The 23193-nt window shown below is 30.2% G+C and overlaps 1 non-coding gene across 1 annotated transcript; it reads right to left on the bottom strand.

Moving 5' to 3' along the window:
- Window positions 1-2061: 2061 nt before the first annotated feature.
- On the bottom strand, window positions 2062-11586 carry LOC107444062 (uncharacterized). The gene is made up of 3 exons (XR_011636651.1): window positions 11308-11586; window positions 10327-10427; window positions 2062-7085 (listed from the first exon to the last, which is right to left on the bottom strand). It is a non-coding gene; the product is annotated as an uncharacterized protein (transcript).
- Window positions 11587-23193: the final 11607 nt, after the last annotated feature.

Raw genomic sequence — 23193 nt, 5'->3', positions numbered from 1 at the left:
TTTGGACCTGAGAAATCGAATTTTGAAAGTACGACTTTTTCAAAACTTGATTTCTCAGGAACTATTAAATTGATTTTGCCCAAACTTTGTATTTCGCCATGTAAAATTACTAACTTTAAAATTATGTAAGAAATAGTATACCTAATAATTCAAAATTTTTTCGTCTATTATTAAATAAAATAATGAAAAATAATAAATACTAACTAAAATTTATTTTATGCATGGAATTATCTTTGCATAAGCAAATTTCATAAATGCGTGAAAAATTTCTCGAGCATTAACATTATGAGGTCCAAACTTTGGATCGCACTCCTGACCAAACTATGGGGATTGTTTATTCCTTTGAGAGAGGGAAATAGTCTTTTCACCGAGGGAAATAGTTTTTTTTCACCCTTCCCTTTATGTTAAAGTAGACAAGCCATTACAAAAAAAAAATTCTGCAATTCTATCTTCGCAAAATTTCTTTCCTACTTAAAAAAAAAAGAGAGAAACTTAATTTTGAAAAAAAATTAGATGGGGGGGGGGCTTTGACCGTCGGTGCTGTTAATGCCCTGGGTTTGAGAAACATTCCTGAGGTTGATACGAAGATTTGCTAACACGATTTTGATCCTCTACAAAGGGGATGGCTTCCCTGCCTTAATGCAACAGAGACTTGCGTGTGTAAAGTCGAGCTCTTTATGAACGGTTTAACAAGAACCGGTCACTTCGGTGTTCTACTGTGAACCGTGTTTTTACGAGTTTTTTCTTTTTAATAAGAAAAATGCATTGAAAAGCATCCAGACACTATGACTTCGTAACATTCAGCAATGCTTTATATGTTCATTCATTTCAGTAGTTAAAATTACTTATTTTTTGACCAGAGGTAAAAACGTAGAGATTAGGAAAATATCAGTGTCATATAACTCAACTTACTAACTCAATGTATGGTCAGTGTAGAGATTTCGCGATAACATTGCTCAAATACGTCGTCTTGGGAGAAGACCCTCCCCTCTCCCCAGTTGTATAAGTTGTTGTTGTTAATTTACGTCGCACTGGAGCTGCACAATGGGTTATTGGCGACGGTCTGAGAAACATCCCGGAGGATGATCCGAAGACATGCCATCATAATTTTGATCCTCTGCGGAGGGGATGGCACCCCCGCTTCGGTAGCCCGAAGACTTGCGCGCGAAGTCGAGCACTTTACGACAGCACAGTTTAACGAGGNACGATTTTGATCCTCTACAAAGGTGATGGCACCCCCGCTTCGGTAACCCGAAGACTTGCGCGCGAAGTCGAGCACTTTACGATAGCACAGTTTAACGAGGATCAATACCGCACACCCTCGGTCCCTACGCAGACTGATCCAAGTGGTCACCCACCCGCACACTGACCGTAGCCAGTGATGCTTGACTTCGGTGTAACAGTTGTATAAGAATTTATTCCTTAATATTTTTCATATTTACTTGCCAAAAATATTTTTTAAAATTTCCACGACCTTTTCTCTTAGATAGCACAGAATTAGGTTTTTTTTCTTCTTGATTTCATTATGTGGACAACTTCTGAAAGAATTTTACTAACATTCAAAAATCCAAATTTGATTTATCTCAATCTTCAACATTCAAAATAGAAATTACCTTTTAACTTTTTTTTTTCATGGGATAAATTTGATTTCGGATGGGGGGGCGGGAGTTAACTTACACACAAGGTCAACTTGACTGGTTTCACCCTTATGACAATTTCAAGAAAATATATGACATTTTAAGTCAATATATGACATTTTAAGAAAATATATGAATTAAAACCAGCCAAATCCATAAATTCATAGAAAGAAAACCCATGAAGTCTACGATATACGTGCATAGGAGGGTAATCTATTTGTAATGCTCTTAAGCAGAGGTAGAATTAAACATTTAAAATTACCATGCACACAAAAAAACCGTGCAGAAACTTTAATTGTTTAACTCTAGTTTAGAGAACTACAAATAGATTTCTAGTTAGCGAGTAATAATTAATCAAATCAATGATACACAATGAAGCGGAAAAAAAATTAAACGAAAAGATAAACTGAAAATAAAGAAAAACTTACAAGATAAATATAGTCTTTATTCGACACTTTACAATTATAACTAAACATGGAATGATTAAAACAAATTTTCAGACAAATAATAACAATGCCTTTGATACTTCAGATCATATTAGATATAAAAATTCAGAACATATTTAAAAATTCAAAATGGTCTATAATTAGGTATATTTTTATATAATGTATTCGTATTCACCAGCCATTGATGGGATTTGAACCCGGTGCACCTTATTGGAAGGCGAATGCTCTATCCCCTGAGCCACCACGGCTCATGCCAATGATAAAATCGCAATTCGGTATGCAGATATACACATAACTTACTTATTTTATTATATGCATTGATTTAGATGTACGAGCCTGGGCCGGGATAGCCTGGTTGGTGAAGCGTTCGGCCCATGTCAAAGAGATTGTGAGAACTCTACGTGTAGTAAGTGGTGACTGGTGCACGCTAAATCTGTCGGATCACAAAGTCCTCCAGGTTCCTATTACAAATCATAACCTCTGGGGGTACTGACTGGCAGATCGTTCCTTCTCTGGTTTAGGTCAAAATTACGATCTGTGGATGATGAATGAGTCGGCCCTATAAACGGGCTGAGAGCAGTGTGTGTGGCTGAAGTCGTATTCTTGGCCATACCATTGAAAAACAAGAAACGCACCCTCTGTCTTAAAATGCGCTTTCTCCACGCAAGCTTGCTGGTATTAGCAAATAACATTAGAAACAACAACAGATTTAGATGTTTAAAAAAAAAAAACTCCCCAGAATGAGATCTCTTTCCCATTGATTGTGACATAGTTTGAATGCGTTAAAAAAAATTTTTTTCCCTTCAGATTCTTATCACCTTTTTTATATTAAAATCATTAATTCTTCATCAAGACATCTATAATACAAATTAAAATAATTTATGTAGTATTAAGTACACATAGTTTACGTCACAGTCTTATGAATCTATTTCTCAGATTCCAAATTATTAGGACATCATCGATGAAAGTGCACCCCGATCGTGCCTAAGTGAAGCATAGATAATCAAAGACCTGCCAAAGCCGTGATATGTCAAGACTCACCCTAACACATTGCATAAGTAGTTTTTTTTTTCTGAACCTTAAACATTGCATAATGCAAAAACTGAAACATTTTTTGACCTCTTAGTGTGCCTTTAGTAAAATTTTATTATTATCAATGCTAATTATGGAAAAATGACATAATTTCCAACATAGGAGAATCAAAAATTGAAAGATTTTCTGTATGGCACGATTTATGGCATAAAAGGGTAATTTTGCAATTTCCTTTTAACTGTTATTGCAACTTAAACCAGAAAAATAGAAAATTACAGGTATGTCAATTTAAGAAGTTTAGTAATATGATTAAATATTAACTGTATTAAAATTTTATGATATGCATTTTTTTTTTTTTAAATGAATCATTTTAAATCTGTTTCTTCAAAAAAATATATCCATAAGACAAGGATTTGATTCAATAAAAATTAAAGTGCACCAGGTGAAAATTTTACAAAAATTTGAATGAATTAAAATGCATTTACAATTAAAGCTTAAGCAATGAAAATATTTACAAAATTTCAACAGAATGAAAATGTAATGTAGTATTTACAGTTGAAATTCAGAGATAAAATATTTACAAAGCTTGTTTTATATAAATTTCAGTCATCCTGAAATTACGTAATTTTACATATGTGTCGAATTCTTTTACCTTTTTCAGAAATGTTTCATCAGGCTCTACTTCAAAACACTCAGTATTTTTTAAATTTTTATTTTATTTTTTATTAATAATAAATTTTTATTAGACATAGATGATTTAAAGATGAGTTTATTTTGCTGAATATCCATTTGGATTTAGCATTCGAGTTAGGAATGACAAGCTGAGTCAGCATTATCTTAACAATTTTGCAATTTTTTTAACACCAAAAGCATTTTCTTGATTTTATTTATGTATCCAAGTATTTCAATTGCAGATTGACTGATACAAAGTTTTTTTGCTTTTTCTCCTTCAAATAAGAACAAAGATTATGTGAATGTTCAAAATAAAAAAAGAAGAAAAAAAAATTTAAAACATATTGAATATTTTTCTGATCACCTCAAAATTTGGGGTAGTCAGATTTTTTTTTTTCTTTCAGGAGAGCTGGCAGCTTTGAATGATATGTCATCATAAACTATTCATATTTCAAAAGAATCACTTGCATCTGAAAATATTTTTTTAAGTTATTTTATTTAAAATTTAGACTTTATTAACACTTTCATGTCCGGTGACACCAACGTGTTGTCACGTGAAAATCAAACGTTAGCTGCCGGTGACAACACTTTGGTGCCATGTCCAAGCCAAACGTTAGTGGCCGGTGACAACACATAGATGTCGCGTGTTGCAACCTGATATTCACTTTGTCAAGGGACAATAGAGTACCGGGAGGCCAACTGCTCCGCTTTCTGGAATAATTTTAATAAAGTGGTAGCAAATTATATAGTAAAATTCCTTAAAGAAAGATAGTTACGCATACTTTTTAATATAGTAACCAGCAGTTAGATGCTTTAACGTTGCATTTGATATCATACTTATAATTTTTGATATTTAGTGGTGAAAAAATGACTTATAATGAAAAATACTAAGCTAAAAGTAACTTAAATTTCGCTACCACTAGAAAATACTATTTTACAAAGCGGAGCAAGTTACATAGAACCGGTTACATGGCAAACTTATCATTAAATATATGCGGACCGCATAGTGTTAATGAATGAGCAAAGGGTATTTATTGCAGCATTAAAAAAAATACAGTGAAAGTCCAGTAGGAGACCTGTATAGTGAGCTTGATTTAATTCTAGAACAGCAGTAATAATTAAAAAAAAAAAACTAAAATAGATACATTCATTTTTTTTCCTGTTTGCTTTGAACAACTATTTAGATTTAAAATGCATTCATCGACTGCTTTAGCCTACCAAGTATAGACAGAACTGGGAGCTTTTGCTAACTAAACGATAAAAAATGAGCATAACTTTTGATCATTGATAAGATAAAATGATTTCAATACTAAACCATCGAGGCATGGTTGATACTTGGTCATCAAAACTCTCATTCTTTTGAAATGTGTGACAGGATCTTTAAAAAATAGAGAGATATAACTTGACCAGTGGTAATCCACACAACTAAATAAGTAGCAAGGACTAAATATAAAAGGGAAATATGTTTGTTTTTCTCTATTCTGTATTTAAACCAGAAAAAAAAAATTCCATTTTTTTGTATAATATTCCTATTTTAAGGTGTAAAAAAAATTAAAAAAAACTTTCCCAATAGCAGAAAGATAGTAAGTTAGAGCTCCTTATAAATACAAATTTTTGTGCCTTTAATACTAGCATTTTGACAGTGACTTAAATACTTGTGCTAACAGTGGATTTATGTAATATTACATGGTTGTTACATCTAGCTTTTACTGTATTTTTTTTACATATATATATTGGAAAGAATAAGGATAATCGTTTTGGTTACGGAGTCAAGGCTTTCATAGAAAGTCCATTAAGCTGCAGCTAATGATACTCTTAATTATAGTAGTATACTTTAAATTATTTCATAATGATCTTGTATCGGGTTTAATGTTTATAACTTTATGTCCATAGATATTCTTTTATTAATAGCAAAAAAGTTTATTTTCATCATAGCAATTTCTCACGACAACATCATTTATGAGAAATAGCTAAATGTAATCAATATTGCATCATTTCCGTCTATTGAGATTTGAGGACCCTTCCAGACATTTCTGGCTACGCAACTGATGCTTGGTTAAGTAAGCTTTTCTTTTGAAACTTTTGCCACATATACTACAAGTGAAATTTTTTTCATTGACATGAACAAGACTGTGCTTAGTCAAATTACCCTTTTCTGAAAAATCTTTAAAGCATATATTACAGGTATAAGGTTTTTCAGTAGTATGAAGAAGGAGATGTTGAGTTAGATTACTTTTAAGTGAAAATGATTTATTGCATATACTACAAGAATAACGTCTCTCTCCTGTATGAAGACGAGAGTGTTGAGTTAGATTGCTTTTTTGGGAAAATCCTTTATTGCATACGCTACAAGAAAAAGGTTTCTCACCAGTATGAAGAAGTAAGTGATACGTAAGATTACTTTTTTGTGTAAATTTTTTGTTACACACGATGCATGAAAAAGGTTTTTCATCAGAATGAACAGCACTATGAATTTTTAAATGAATCTTTTGCGAAAATCTTTTACGGCATACATTACAAGAAAAAGCTTTTTCTTGGGTATGAACGAGATTGTGATTAGTTAATTGATGCTTGAATGAAAAACCTTTATTGCATGTGGTACAATAATGGAGCTTTTCCCTAGTATGAACAAAATTATGATTTGCTAGTTGATTCCTTTTTGCAAATCCTTTATTGCATATGACGCAAGAATAGGGTTTTTCACCATTAACAATATGGTCTTTAAACCGTATTTTTTTACACTTCATAGGTTCATTCATTTTGGAAAACCGATATTGCACCTGCTACAGTAAGAAGACTAGATCGGTATTTACAGATTGTATACACAAGCTATAAGCATATAATTTTGCAAACGTAAGCTAATGCATTATTAAAAAGTTTTTTTTTATCATATCACATAGAAATCATATTAATTTTAAATAAGAATAAAATTGTTTAATCTGCAAATAAATGTGAAATATCACACCTTGAAGGATTAAATATGCTTGAGCAATAGAAACTTTAAATACCTTGTGTTACAGGAACAATATCACCGCTTGTATAAAAGTAAGAACTACTATAAATCACAAACTAAGTTCACAAAGTTCAAAAATGTTTCATACGGATGTTTAAAAATAACTCCATATAAAAAGGTATGGTTGTTTGAATTAAGAGCTAATTTTCTAATAAGAATCATTAGAAATGAATTCAAAAATAACAAAATAATTTTAATACTACAGATTAACAGTTGTAACTTGAGGTTCAAAAGACTTGATTATTCTCATTCCATTTTCATTACGATACAATTCTTGATCAGTAACTAAAAGAGAAACAAAAAAGATGTGACAAACATATCAAAACAACACTGTTATTAAGAATTATATATTTTACTAATTTAGTTTACTAGTAATTTAACATTAGATGAAGGAGATTTTGACACCTCTTCTGAAAATTATTATAATTGGCTCTTAAATTAGAAATCATAGGGAACTGGCAAAGTCTTAGAATTATTCAAAATGTAAATTTTTAAAATAAATTTTTTTTAATGTATGTTCTGAAAGGTTTTAGATAATATTTCTACTGTATGTTTCATCAAAAATTACAGTATGGGTTTAAAAAAAACTTTTTTTTTATGACAATTAAATTTAGAGTTGTCAATGAGTATTAGAGAACTCTAATGGCTTGATATATATATATATATGTAGGACTTTGTGGAGCATAAGAGGAAATAATGACAATAATTTAATAATCCATCTTAACATTTAATAGAAAAAAGGAAATAAGTTTAACAGTGATATCATGACCGGGGAGAGCTGCCTACTCGCAGGGTCGCCAAATCGAATATCATGGGTCTGTCTAGATTTTTCTGAGAGATATCGATTTTGTGAAAATTTAGACATAATTTGCGAAAATTAAAAATAATATTAAAAAATCAACACAAAAATATGGATTTATCGTTTCTTGTGGGATACAAAAATAAAATTTTAAGAAAAAGTATTTTGTGAAACTACCGTTTTCCCTAAAGTTGAATTTGTGAAGGTACCGCTAAACGGTAGTAAATTTGGCCTGGACAGACCCCTGAATATGAAATTAGATTGTTCTATGGAAAAGAGCCGGTGGATACAGGGGGTTTCCTTTGTCGTCTGGCTGGCGTTGCTCGATGAGGAAGTAGACGATTAAATTCTCCGAAGTATTACATAATGACGGATGATGCAATTTGCAGAAATATTACACTTTGAACTTACTGTAACTACATATATANTTACTTAAAATATATTTAAAATTTTACACATACCTATGATGACCTGGAGAAGTAATTGAAATTTACAAATATGTCTTTCTCTCTTGAGTTTATGATTATAATAACTATTTACTGATAAAAAATGAATATTAATCATGAATATAAGATTATAAAGTATCTCTTTGGCTCTCCCTTACAAATAAATAAAATAAACTGTGCTCTTAAGTTTCACCTTTGAAAATTTGATTTCCGAAAACTTTTGTGATCAATGATTTTTTGAAACATCTGAACCTTTGATCTCTGGAAACTTCCGGATCACGGTGAGTGGAAAAACCGGATTTTTTCCGGAGCACAATCAGCCGTACATTAGGATTGATATCTAATCTCGTATTATCTAAAAGGATTAACAGCGATTCCAAAGATCTGTAGTAAAAATTCTAGGTGCCCCATTCCTTTCCTTACTGTCCCTTGCTAACAAACTTGAAGCATTGAATCAGTAATTCATTGTGATCACTGAGTGCAACCCTAGAGATAGAAAAAAAGATAGCATTTTACTGGAACTACATTCAGATGGGTCAACAAAAGTGCACTTGCAACGAATAGTGACACTTGAGAGAAACTGGAGCTTAAATTAAGCATTTTGTTTTTAAAGAACTAAAACCGAACAACTAAACTTATTTTTATTTAACTTTTGATGCATTCTATATACATTAGCTTAGGATTTCCAGTTTGCCTGGAAAAAAATATTATTTTATCCATAAGTATAGCTTAAACATAAACAAATTAAATTCAATATAGTTCCAGAAAGTTAAAAGAAACTACATTTTAAAATTTATAAATCACATTACTTGAATTTAATATTCATGCTTAACAGAGTTTGATTAAAAAAATTAGTATGCTATTTGTAATGAAGAATTCAATATGACACTTGTAGCAGTGTATATGTTTAGCATCTGATTTGTTAATTTAGTAGTATCATCAAAAATTGATTATGATATTTTAAAAGTTTATTATTATGAAATAAGGTTTTACTATAGTTTATTTGTGTAAAATATAACAAAGACCTCAGTTGCTTTTATTTATTTTTTTTCGAAAAGGGAAAAAAAATTAATTCAACTTATCTATTTTTTTCAACTACGTACTACCTTTTAGTTCTCACATGTTTAAAAGAGGTACATATTTATTATCGAAATTAATTCTATTATTTAAACTACAATGAAATTATAAACTGTGTAAAATATTCATATTAGAAAGAGTTTCCTCCATTTCTTTCACTTGTGTTGGAAGAGACCTACAACTTTAAAGGTGATTTTTCCCATAGTATTTTCCACTGTGGACTAGCTCTGCATTGGATCAACATAGATTAAATATGAAGCAAGTATAACTTTTATATTTCTTTAAACCGTGTTCATAACATGTTTTGATACACCAGAGAGGGTTAATGTGGAATAGTTCTACAATTAGTAATTTTTTCAATAAAAAGTATGCAAATATTGTTTTTGAAACAAGAATATTCTTAAATAAATGTATTGTGATTATATTTAAACATACAGATGCTCCAACTACTTTTTTCCCCATATTATTACATTAAAGAATTCATGATTATGACTTTGAAATTTAGTTTCAATTAGGATGATATATATTTTTGCTAACTTTACACAATTTCATCAAAAATAGCAAGGAAAATGTAGTAAATTTTTTTTTTTTTTAACATTTTAAATATAATATATTGTAACAGTGTAAAATAAAATATCTATACAGTATTAAAATTTAATATCTATACAGTATACAGTGTAAAATTTAATATCTATAGTAGTAACTTGAAGTTTTTTACAATTTCTAGCAATTTTTTTTTTTTCCATTTAATTATTTTGAGGATATTGTTTTGTTTTCCATGAAAAAACTGATACAGAAAGGCAGAAACTTGCGTGAAATTAAACTTTTGCAACATTTCAATAATGAATCAATTACAAGTAACTGGAATTATACAAAATTTAATAAATAATAATAAATATTTTAAAGTACAAATTTGATTTATAGAAATCTAAACAGTTCCTTAAAGAATAAAGGATTTTACAAATGGTGACATTATTAGAAAGTAATATATCTTCAAATATCTCACATTCGAATAGTAATGTCACTTTTTCTAAATGTATACTACATCAGTTCTTTTAAAATAAGTAAAAATTATTTTCACATGAATTTTTTAAACTACCAACAAAATAAAAGTTCCTTTTGGAATTCAATAAATGTACTTTTAATCATAACCATCGAGTATGAATCAAAATTAATAATATGATAAAGATATCAGTAAAATTACCTGAATTAAAAGTATAGTAATAATATCTTGTTCAAATTGACTTGATGACTGTCTTCTTCACATCACGTATTGCGTAAGACTAAAAGCTTCCTAATAGAAACCTAAAGAAATAGAACAGTTGGTAATCATTAGTAAATGAAAGGCTAAGTTTATATAAGTTAAAAGTACAAAGTAAAAAATTATAATAATAATTATGTTTCTGTGTCAGAGAGAAACCACATTGAGTGAAGCAACTTAGCGATACCTGACTTACTGCTTTATAATCAACTAAAACTTACTACATTCCAGCATATATAAATCTTTCTTGATATTAAATAGAGATAAAAATGTTAAAATATTCCTAAAATTTTTCCAATTATTTTTTAAAAATGGCTTTCAGGAGAAAATGAAAATCCGAAATAATAAGTATTAAATTTATTAATAGTTATAAGTTATTTTATTTTTATTAATTCTATTGGCATTACTGAATTTCATTATCATCTTCATTAATCTTATTGTTGTTATATTTAAAATTTAATTTCAATTTCATTAATCATAATTATTAGAAATTTTGTTTGTAAGTGTAATCTTTTTATTTAATTCTTTTTTTTTTTTGTGCTAAACAGTAAGAATTTTTGTAAGACCCTATATATTGCACTTTCATGACCTTAACAAAAACTAGTGCCACTAGATTTATTGATTTGTAAACGTTATGTGAAGTTGGTGAAGACAAACGTATTAAATTATATCTTATTTTTGCAACCAATTTTCAGGTACTTTCGTCAAAATATATATTTTTTAATAAATGAGTCAAGAATATGATGAATAACTTCTTAGCATTTTAGTAAACTTTGCTTTGCCCAGTTTTTGAAAAGGAAAAGTCAAAATGCTAAGCAGAAATATATCATTATACAAACTGATTTCAAAAAACAAGCTCGATTTTCTCTATACATATAAATAAAATTCATATAAAGAAAGAAGAAAGGAAAAGAAAACTTTTACCATGAGAGCTTATATGAACAATTATGGAATTACACAGCAAAACTATTTTAAAAAATCTCAATCGAATTAGCTGAAAATTGCATTATTGATATAACTTTTTTTTTACTTGACTGTTTGTTTATTAAACTTTGTGTTTTAAAAAGATATGAGCTCAAACATTTTAATCTATTAACGTCCGCAAAACCTAAAACCAATTGTTATTATTTGTGAAAAACGTTGAAAAATTTACTCAGTAGTTGTTCTATTCTTTGAAGACTTTTTTGATTGATTGATTGCACTTCCTATGATTGATTGCACTTCCGGAAGTTCATCACAGTCGAGTACGCCATCTAGGAAGAAGACCGGTTCCATGGCTAGAACCTATTTTCTCTCTTCTTAATATTTTTCGAATTTAAATGTCGCAAATATTTTTTTTAAAATTTCTACGACGCTTTCTTTTGGATCTATGTTCAATGTAGTTTTCAATTCCTTGAAATTTGCAGCGTGCGTTTTCTTAAGTTCCTGCTGTCACATAGTCTACTGATCATAAAACACGTCTCCCAGTAGATCTCCGAAATCAACCATCACTGTCAACGTACAGTGAGAAGAAGAGTGACCAATTTGTGAAGGGACCGAGGATGCACAGTATAGGTTCTCACAAAACTGTAACACAACTGTTTTCGCTAAGTTCTCGACTTGGCACTCAGGTCGTCTGACTACCGAAGCGGATGAGTTATTCCCTCAGCAGAAAATCAAAATTGTGATGGCACGTCTTTGAATCATCCCAAGCGATATTTCTCTGTCTAGATCTAGTACGACGTAAATAAAGTATTACTACTACTTCAACTCTGAATCTGTTGCTACAGGATGGTGCCTATCTCAATACACCAGCGCGAGTGAGGGAATATCCAGTAACAATATCATCGGAAGCACTGTCTACATTACCCCTATTTTAAGATCAAATGGTTCATTTTTCTAGAATACTATAGAACTTACATAGTATATAAATAAGAGGGGAAATGAGCTCTACATCCCACTTTTAACGTTGATCACCTTTCTTACTATAGTGCTACTGGATGAGCACTTCACCCCATTTCAGATCGATGATGTCTCGTTTATAGAATGAGAGCAACACCCCCTTCCTCTATATGGATGAGAGTACACAGGGCCGGATTATACCTTTCGTAGGCCCTAGGCACAGAGCTGGATTATACCTTTCGTAGGCCCTAGGCATAGCCGTTTTTGCCCCCTCCCATTCCTCCCCTCTTTCCCCGCTAAAATTTTCTTGCATATTTTTTTTTACATTTTTATTAATATGGGTTTTAATTTACGAATTTGTTTATCTAACTTTATCTGCAATACCGACATACTGCCGATATTGCAGTTGATATCGATAATACCATTTTTGGTGAAAATTTACTCTTCCGATTTAGAGGAAAACTTTGTAGATGAATTTTTACTATTTTCAAATTTGTATGAGCATAAATCTGCACAAGAAATGTTGAAGGCTCAAATTAAAGATAAACTTGTGAATACTTTTCCTAACGTTCACATTGCATTAAGAATATATTTGTCGATTCTTGGATCAAATGCAGAAGGAGAAAGATCTTTCTCCAGATTAAAATTGATAAAAAATTATTTGCGTTCAACAATGAATCAAGATCGTTTGGCATCGCTCGCACTTATGTCTATTGAATACGACATTTTGCGTAGTTTGGAATTCGACAGCATAATACAAGATTTCGTTGAATCCAAAAATCGCAAAAAAGTAATATATTAGATCATAAGATTCTGCAAAATAATTTATTACCGAAAAATATTATATTTTTATTTGTATCTTCATAATTTTGTGCAAAATACACTTGTTGTTTTTAAAGCTAAATTATTTTTGTCAACAAATTTTTTTCTCCCAAGTTTTTCGTAGGCCCCTGAATTTCGTAGGCCCTAGGCACGTGCCTAGTGTGCCTATAGGATAATCCGGCCGTGAGAGTACATCATCACTGATACGCTCTTAGTAGGGTTGACGTAGCACAGCTCCTTACGCAGCATGATTTTGACTAAACAAATGCTTCTTAAAAATCTTGGGTATTTATTTCTACATAACTATGGATATATTTGAAAACTTTGACGCTAGCTTCTTAATCTAACGCAAGCTTCAAATGAGTTATTCATTGCAAATAATAATAAAAAATTTGCAAAGTGTCCTCCATTACGTTAACTAAATATATGCTCTTAATGCTGCATGAATTACATTAAACAAATTCATCTCAAAAATTTTTTAGCTCTTATTCTTCACATTTACGGATATTTTTGAAAAATTTGACGTTTACTTTGTAATCCGAAGAAAGTTTCAAATGAATTACTCTATGAAAAAAAGCTACAAGAAATTCGCAAAATGTTCCTCTTTATTTTTATATATATGCTCATAACATAGTATTTTTTGAACTAAAAATTGCTCCTTAAAAATAAACGATGCTCACTTTATAATGTAAAACAATTATAAAATTATTTCCTCACTGCGAAAAATTTAAAAAAAAATTACAGATTGTCCTTCATTACGGTATTTATACATATAATACGCTCTTAAAGTGATTAAACAAATTCTTCTTAAAAATTTCGAGTATTTATTTTTTGAAACATACTGGTGTTTTGAAAAAAATGACTCTCACTTTGTAATTTGAAATAAGTTTCAAAAGAATTCCTCGTTGTAAAAAATTATAAAAAAATTCACAAAGTGCCTCTCATTATTTTAAATATATATATGCTCTTAACGTCGCATTGTTTAAACTAAACAGTTGCTTTTTAATTGCTTTTGCTAATTGCTTTTTAAATATTTTGATTATTTCTTTCTTCTAATACATGGGGAGGAGATTTAAATAAAATCGACGCTTGCTTTATAATCTGAAACAAGTTTTAAATGAATTTCCTCTTTGCAAAAAATTATAAAAAGTTCGTAATTTATCTTTCATTATTTTAACTATATTAATGTTCTTAACGTAGCTAACGTTTGGACTAAACAAGTGGTTCTTAAAAGTTTCAGGTAATTACTTCGTCAAATCTGCGTGTATTTTTGAAATATTTGATGCTTACTTTGCAATCTGAAACGACTTTCAAGAGAATTTGTCATTGGAAAAAATTACAAAAAATTTCGCAAAATGTTCTCTGTTATGTAAATCATATACATGCTCTAAACGGTAGCATTGTTTGAATCGAAAATTGCTTCTTAAAAATTTTTTGCAGATATTTCTTCACATCAATGGGAATTTTTGAGAATGGGAATATGTTGATGCTCGCTTTTCTATCTGAAAAAAGTTTTAAGTAATTCATCGCAAAAAATTCTAAAAAAATTAGCAAAATGTTCTCCATTTTATATGCACTTTACAAAGCATGGTTTGGATTAGGCAAATGCATATTAAAAATTTTGGGTATTTATATCTTTACAACTATGGGTATATTTTAAGCAGTAAACACTTTCTTGACCGTGCCACCATCTAAACCATGCCACGTTAAGAGCATATTTATCGATAACATAATGGAGGGAACTTTGAAAATTTTTTATAATTTTTCGCAATGAGAAATTCATTTGAAACTTATTTCCGATAAAAAGTAAGTATCAAATTTTTCAAAAATATCCATACTTGTGAAGAAATAAATACTTAAAATATTTAAGAAGCATTTGTTTAGTCCAAACCATGCCATGTAAAGAGCATATATGAAGTTAACATAATAGAGTTTATATTACGAATTTTTAAAAATTCTTTGCAATGAGAAAATAATTTGAAACTTTTTATGCATATAAATAAAAAAGAAACCCAAACTGTGAATTCTAGANGTCAAAATCATTTGAAACTTTTTTCAGATTATGAAGTGAGTGCCAATTCTTTCAAACCCATATGTGTCAAAAAATGAATACTCATAAAGTTTAAGAAGGATTTGTTTTCTCCAAAAAGCACTACGATTAAAATATATTTATAGTTAACATATTGGAGGGCACTTTGCGAATTATTTACAATTTTTGGAAATAAAGAGTTCATTTGAAACTTGTATATACATATATATATTGTCGTGGAATTATTGGAACTTTCAGAAACGCACAAAAAAGTATAACTGCTCATTTTCAATTCTTTACGAGTTTCTAAAATTTTCAAAATTATTATTTTTTTACCATAATGCAGTTGTTAAAAAATTGATCAAAGTATATTCAAGTCGATATTTTGTTAATATTTTTTTAAAAGTAATTTTCGAAAAAGATCACTTTTTTAAATTCTAAGCATTAGTTCATATTATAAATATTCACATGTTTGCTTATAAGCTTTAATTCGATGATTTGCATCAAATTACTTAAATTTCTACTTCGTTTTCTGAAGAGAAAGAAAAATTATATCTATCTTCCTTCCTGTTTTCTTCGAAAACCTACTTCCGTTTATATAATTTCCTCTTATCATCACTTATAAACTCAAACTCTTTTTCTATTTTGGAAAATTGTATCGGTGTAAAACATCAGATGAAAATTTGAATCAGAACGATAATTATACAAACGGAAAAGTCAGGAGCAGTTGATTTAATTTAATTAAATTTATTCTTAGTTACACCTGTGCTCTATTTATTCTTTATGAATGATGCAGAAAGTTAAATGAATAAATGATCAAGATTGTTTGTTAATTTCATTCGATTTCTTATTTAATAGTTACGTTCAAGTTTACAGGATTATATAGTTCGAAACTGTTTGATTTATGTATTCTTTTTTGAACTGTATTCATATTCTTCTTATATCCGCATTTATAAACAGTCATCGATCTCTCAACTATCATAGGTATAAAGTAGAACTTGTTGTCCTGCTATAGCCTTATATCTAGTTCTCCCCGATGGGAAATTTTCCTAATATTTGATCTAGTTCAGCGGTTTCCAATTTTTTACGGTTACGGATTCCTAAATAATCGAGCTTCATTTGGTGGAACTCCAAACATAAAAGTAAAATTTACTAGCAGCCATGAACATATTGGCCAAAGAAAGACTATAAATAGTTTTGATAATGTTAAATCTAACGAATGGGAGTCGAGGTGGCTCAGGGAATAAAGCATTCACCTTCCATTGAGATGAACCGGGTTCGAATCCTACACTCGGCTCGCACCGACCACAGGGCTGACATAAAATATCCTCAATGGTAGACGGATCATGGGAAATACTTTTTGATGAAACTAACGAATTTTTGGGTTTACTACTACTACTAATGTTTAACTACGTAGCCTTGTAATTTTGAACCCCATCCAAAAGACAAGAGAACTTCTGGATCAAGTATTGGGAGAAATTTTGTCTTTGTGGAGAATATTTTTTGATGAGACTAACCCGCATTTGCGTTACATGGAGAGGAAAACCACGGGTCACTAATCTATGGTCCCTATAAGGATTAAAATTGATTCAACTTAAAATTAGTTACGAGCTTTCAAATAAATCAAATTGAATTATGGTATTCAAGTGTATTGATTTGGTACAAAATATTTTTCTAAGTAAAGTAAAATAATCTATTATAAATTAATATTTTAAAGTATTTATTCTCCACTAAGACCTAGATTGAAATTAACTTAATTTCCGTTTTAGATATGCAAAAAATGCCTACTCTACCTTACATTGTGCAGTACCTATACATTTCCATTCATAAGTGAAAAAATATATTTTAATCTCTATTATGTAAGAATTTATTTTTTTTTTGCTCTTCTTTACAGAAAATAATAAATTATTTAATAATATTTTTTCTCATTTATTATACAATTGAAAAACATTTTTTTTTAAAAATTGGCATTTAAAGTGTCTCCTATTTATATCGAATTTTTATAGAGAAATCTTATTCAAATTAACTTATTGCTGAAACTCACTTCGTAACTTTGAAATAGAACAAGGGTCATTGTGGGTGTGTTAAAATAGTGATTAGGGGTTTGATTTTGAAATAAACTTGATTATTTGACTTAAAGATTATCCGCTCACTGGTCATAGCCTACTTAAATAATTACTTTTGAGTGACTCATACAACTCTTCTCTTCACGTTGTGTGTTAGAAACAAGTTTAAAAAGAGGTGAAATGAAACGTTTCATGTGATAATTTGCTTATCAAACCTTACCTATTTTCGATAGAAATTTTAGAACGGCTTAATGATTCGTTACTCATCAACATGAACTCAACTATTTCACGTCACTATTCACTCCTTTAGTCGAGAAATTTACACTTCGAGATATGTAAAATTTTTTTAAGTTCCAATTTTCCCTAGAAAATATATTCATAACATCTTAATTTGATATCTCTTAGAATGCTCATGTGCATCCTTTTTAATGGTTATTATATTATTTACTATTTATTTTCTCTTTTCCGTCGTTGAACAGCAGACCAGTTTTATGTTTATGACTGTTAATGCTCAACTCCGTAGCCTTGTAGTTTTAAATCCCAATTCAGAAGAGTAGGGAACTCTTGGATTGGGAGAAATTTGCCTTTTTGAAGGATTTTTGGATGGAACTAAACCGCATTTGCGTTACATGGAGATGAAGACCACAAAAACCTCCCACAGTTAGCCTGACGGCAAGGGGACTGTTATCCATGACCCGTCTACCATTGAGGATATTTTACGTCAGCACTGTGTACGGTGCGAGCCTGGTGTGGAATTCGTATCTACCAGTCTTCACTGGGATTCGAACCCGATTCACCTCATTGGAAGGAGAACGCTCTATCTCCTGAGCCAAACAATTTATTCTCTGAATATATGTGTTTCGTGGGGAAATGGAATACCTGCAAGTGACGCAGCGTGGGTATCATGATCCTGATTGGTTGTTGAAACGTGGCATTTGTTTACGTTAGCAACTGTTCTTTCCATTCTATTTCGAGTAAGCCGAACCCACCAAGTATCAATTCTTTTAAGTGACTCATTCTATATTCTTTCACAATGGTTCTTTCATTCATAAAGATTTCAATTCTTAAACAATATATTTCTTACTTAACACAAAGACAGGCGCGAACAAACTAATCATGTATCGAAGTTGCTAGGCACACAAAGCAAAAATATATCGCGACTACAATAAGAGACATAAATAAATAATAAATCTAAGTTAAATAAGAGGCGAATTGTATTTCAATAAATTTGATATGCGATACGGCACTGCATTTAATGAACTTCACGTTAATTAACATTCTGACCTATACAGAGAAATTTGACTCAACTTTAACACGCCGTTTAGTTTATACGCGATCAGCTCTTGTGTGGGTATTTGTGATCTTTCGCTTCATAAAGTGCGAGTACCCAATTACGTGACAAGAATTTATTCAGATTTAATGGGATTTTTTTATTGTTCTGTTAGTGGAATTTGTCAAGAGTGTGAGCGTACGTGGGAGGCAGTATTTTTCTTCAAGATCAAGTAAAATACTACATAATTTACAACAGGTGTATTAGAACCGTAGTGACTCAGGAGATAGTGACTCGTAGTGACTCTTCGCCTCTCAATGAGGTGACCCAGATTCGAATCACAGCAGTGGCTGTTGAAACGAATCCTTCTCCCGGCCCGAGCAGACCACAGTGCTGACGCAAAATATCCTCAGTGAGTTAGATTCCCCTTACAGTGGTTTTGAATCAGTGACAAATAGTGGGTTAGAATCCCCTTACCTTTGGGCTAACCGAGGGAGATTTTTGTGGTCTTTCCTCTCTATGTAACGCAAATGTGGAATAGTTGCTTCAAAAAGTCCTCCACGAAGGTAAATTTTTCCCAATACTTGATCCCGGGACTTACCTTGTCTTCTGGGTTGGGTTTAAAATTAAAAGGTTACGGAGTTGAATACAGAATTGGATCGGCTGTTCAACGCCGGTAATAAAATAGAATTAAAAAAAAAAACGTGTAAAATAAATTCTGTGTACTACAAACATGCTATTATCTATTACTGATGCTATTTTTTTTATGGAAATTTCAGAAAGTTCAGAAAGAAAAGCGTAGATTTTCAGTACTGTTAGACGAGGCATGCAGTTCCATGTCTGATTACTTGGATATTTGCACGCGACGTCACTCGTGGGTCAGCGAATCAGGTTCGACACACACGCGTGACATCGCTTGCAGGCATCCAACTATATCTGATCCGAAAATTGATTTAGCGTGATAATAAACTCAAGCTTTAAAGCTGCAACGCTTACATGCCATGCACAACCACGTGATTAGACACGAGTATGTGATTAGTTGCAAGTACCTTATTGTGAACTAGTCATAAAATAAAAGAACTTTTTATGGATTTTACTGCATTTTATACGTCGATGTAATTTTCGAGATTTCCTTCGTTTTTTTATTTTAATTTTTCATTACATTTCATTATTTATTTTTTAAACTAAATTTTCTCTTTTGGTAGACTTTTAAATAATATGGAAACATTATTTTTCTAATGACTCCTTTTTTTCTTCATTTTCAAGCTTATTCAGCAACAAACCAAGAATAATTTTTTTTGTTTAGATTATCACTTACAAATTGATTAAAACACAATTAGAATTAAAATACGAAAGAATGGAAATGAAACACTGTGAAAGGAAAATATCATAAATAATATTATCATTTCAATGTTTGTCCCATGCTAATTAGAAATAATTAAAACAGAAAAAGTTAAAATAGACAATGTTATTTTATCTCAAAAGTAATGAAAGTAATAAAGTGTTTAAATTAAAAATAATAAAGAAATATAGCATATTATATTGGTTTAAATTAAATGTTATCTATTAATAAGTAAGAATCTGAAAATTTTTTCATTGGTAGATCATTAGGTATAAAACTATAAAAATGAAAATATAAAAATTGCATACTATTTAATGAGTAAAGAGCTTTCTAACAAGGAAAAAAAATCAGTTTTCATCATTTAGGGTGATGCATAGTTTAAAATAACTAAGTTAGGCCTAATAATAGAGTCTGGGATTTTACAGAGACTAACTACCACACATAAGAGTTAACAATTTGGTAAGTAGACACGGAAACTAAATGATAAGGAAAAATCTCTACAGTGATCAAAAAAGTAAAAAGCTTTTTTACTATCTTTTTTTATTTTGGTATCTTTTTTATTTTCTTAGAATGGTAGGAACGTGATTATTAGTATAGCACGATGCTTCCTGTAGAGATTCCAGACTCAATGCACGAGACCTTGAAAGTTCGATACAAAAAGGTTCTTATCGTATTTGCCTCCAGCGAGAGATAAATGCATTTCTCAGTTTCTATCACTTTTTATGTGACGTTTTTCTTTAGATAAACTAAAATAATGTATGATAATCTACATTATATTGTTTAAATATAAAGGAAGTGTCAAAATAAAAAAAAGAAAGAAAATATCTAGATAAGTTAAAACCAATCTAGGGTTTAATTATCAAAAAAAATTTGTTTGATTATAATGTATTTAAAAAAAATCATCAGTGTTCCACGTTGCTTAATTTCACCCTTAGCACTTTTGAAAAGCCATTTCTAACATATTATTTTGCGTAAGCACTTTGATCTGTTCTATCACTTTTCTTCTTCTTCTTTTTTTTTTTTTTTTTTTTTTTTTTTTTTTTTTTTTTTTTTTTTTTTTTTNTTTTTTTTTTTTTTTTTTTTTTTTTTGAAAATAATATATAAGTGACAGAAACTTTTGTTTCTTATTGCATTTGGTTTAAAACTGTACAAATTATAAACACTCAAAAGTTGCCTCTTTCTCATTTAGTATAATTTCATAATGCAGTTAATGCTAAATAATAGTAATAAAACTCGTTATAAAAAGTTTACAAAACGATTTTTTTTTTAAAAAATTCGAGTTGCCATTCCCTGTGACGAAGAATGATGATTTATGATGCCCCTTCAGTCCCTCATTGGCGGGAGACATCAATTTTCTGTGCAAAGTGTACTTGCAGTAGTGCAGCTGCAAACAAGAAATGATTCTGCATGCAGAAATTTTACTTTTTAATCGAGTCGAAGCGAACGAAAAAAAGCGCACATTATAAAAATTTACAGAAATAAATGTATTTTACAATAAACAAGTTTTTTTTCTTCTTACCACCAACAAAAAACTTCAAAATTGGCGAAAAGTGGGATTTTATCGAAAAACCATTGTGGGTATGCTATTTCCCCACGTACCTTTCTACTACATTTCTTAAGTCCCACCTACTTAAAAAACTCATCACCATCACCCTCAATAATTCTTAAAAAACTCATCACCATCACCCTCAATAAACGATCAGATGATCACTTTCAAAAGTATCACTTTTTACTGGTCATAGAAGGACTCTTTAAACACGATTACTCTTATTCATTTTATTTTATTTTATAACCGTCGTTGAACAGCCGACCCAATATTAAGTTTACGACTACTAATGTACAATTCCGTAGCCTTGTAATTTTAAATTCTAATTCAGAATACTTGGGGACTCCTGTATCAAGGATAGGGAGAAATTTAACTTCGTGGAGGACTTTTTGATGGAACTAACCTGTCTTTGAGTTACATGGAGAGGAAGGGCACGAAAACCTCCCACGGCTAGCCAGACATCAAGGGACTCTAATCCATGATCAACACAGAGGATATTGTACGTCAGCACTGTAGTCTGTGGGAGCCGGGTGCGAAATTCGCTTTGACCAGCCATTGCTGAGATTGAAACCCAGGTCACCTCGTTATGAGCTAGCGCTCTATCCCCTGAGTCACCACGGCTTTATGTTAACTATTTCAGACGAATAAATTAAGGTCAAAATCAGTTATAAAGAGCAACTGACATAATGAGTTATGAAAAAGTTTCATTCTATTTTTAACCTCTCTTGCACGATCTTAATAACTAATTATACAAGTTGAAAATTTCTTTACGCAATAATAAATTTAATTGGCAGAAAGATAACTTTGCGTGAATATAAAGTGGCAATAAATATTTATTATTTTTACTATCCAATTCAGTTTTAATATTTTTTTAATATTACTACAATGCTCCACTCGTTAACTCCCATATTTGTTTCGCATTCATTATTTTTTTCTTCTTAAACGTCAATATTTTCTACAAAAACACTGAACACCTTGTTTTCGAAATATACAATCATTCTAGCTTTGTGTAGGAACATTTTGTTTCTATGCTAATTGCAACGAAATCGATGATTACTTAGATTTGAAAAATAATCATCTGTATTTGAAAAAAAAATATATATAAGTACCTAAATAACATAGATTGTGAGATTCAAAAATAAGAGAATTCGAATTACTCGTTGAAGAAACTTATAAAAATTAAAATATTTTTTTAATTTTTAGTTTTTTTAATTTTTAAAAGTTTCACTGTTAATGTTAAGATTTACATCTGGCAACAAGTAATCTCTTCTTTTTCTTTTACTATTTTTGAATGACATGAACACGAGCTGATTAAAAAAAATAAAGATTTGTCGAAGGAAAAACAAATTTTCTAGAACAATGGATAAATAATCAATATTTAAAGCAAAAAAGCTGAAAAATAATCACAAAAAAGCACTTGAATTTGAAACAAGTTTCAATCAAACTGTAAATTAACTTCGTAACAAAATTCGCAAATAAAAATAACTCGTTCAACACGTTACATTTGAACTGGGTAGTTGATTTCAGCGGGCTTACATATCGTCAAAACATGGTATTTTTCTCTTACAAGTTTATCATTTAGCAATCCTCAAACTAATTGTCAAATCTTAATATTTTTATTTTGTCGTATTTCCTGTACTTTTGATACATATCACCGTGATTTCAAGTTCCAAAGGCTATAGATATAGATGTAACAAAGGGCTAAAAAAAAAAAAAAAAAAAAAAATTTGAGTAGTTACCTTTTACATTGTTNAAAAAAAAAAAATCATAAAATTGCAATTATTTTTAGAACAAATTAGAATTAAAGAACATTACAAACTCTGTGTTAAATTCATAAGCAAATATGGCACACAC

Source organism: Parasteatoda tepidariorum, chromosome 4, assembly GCF_043381705.1.
Source record: "Parasteatoda tepidariorum isolate YZ-2023 chromosome 4, CAS_Ptep_4.0, whole genome shotgun sequence".
Lineage (NCBI taxonomy): Eukaryota > Metazoa > Arthropoda > Arachnida > Araneae > Theridiidae > Parasteatoda > Parasteatoda tepidariorum.
The sequence above is the reverse complement of the archived record's forward strand: the minus strand, read 5'-3'. Positions and strand labels throughout refer to the sequence as shown.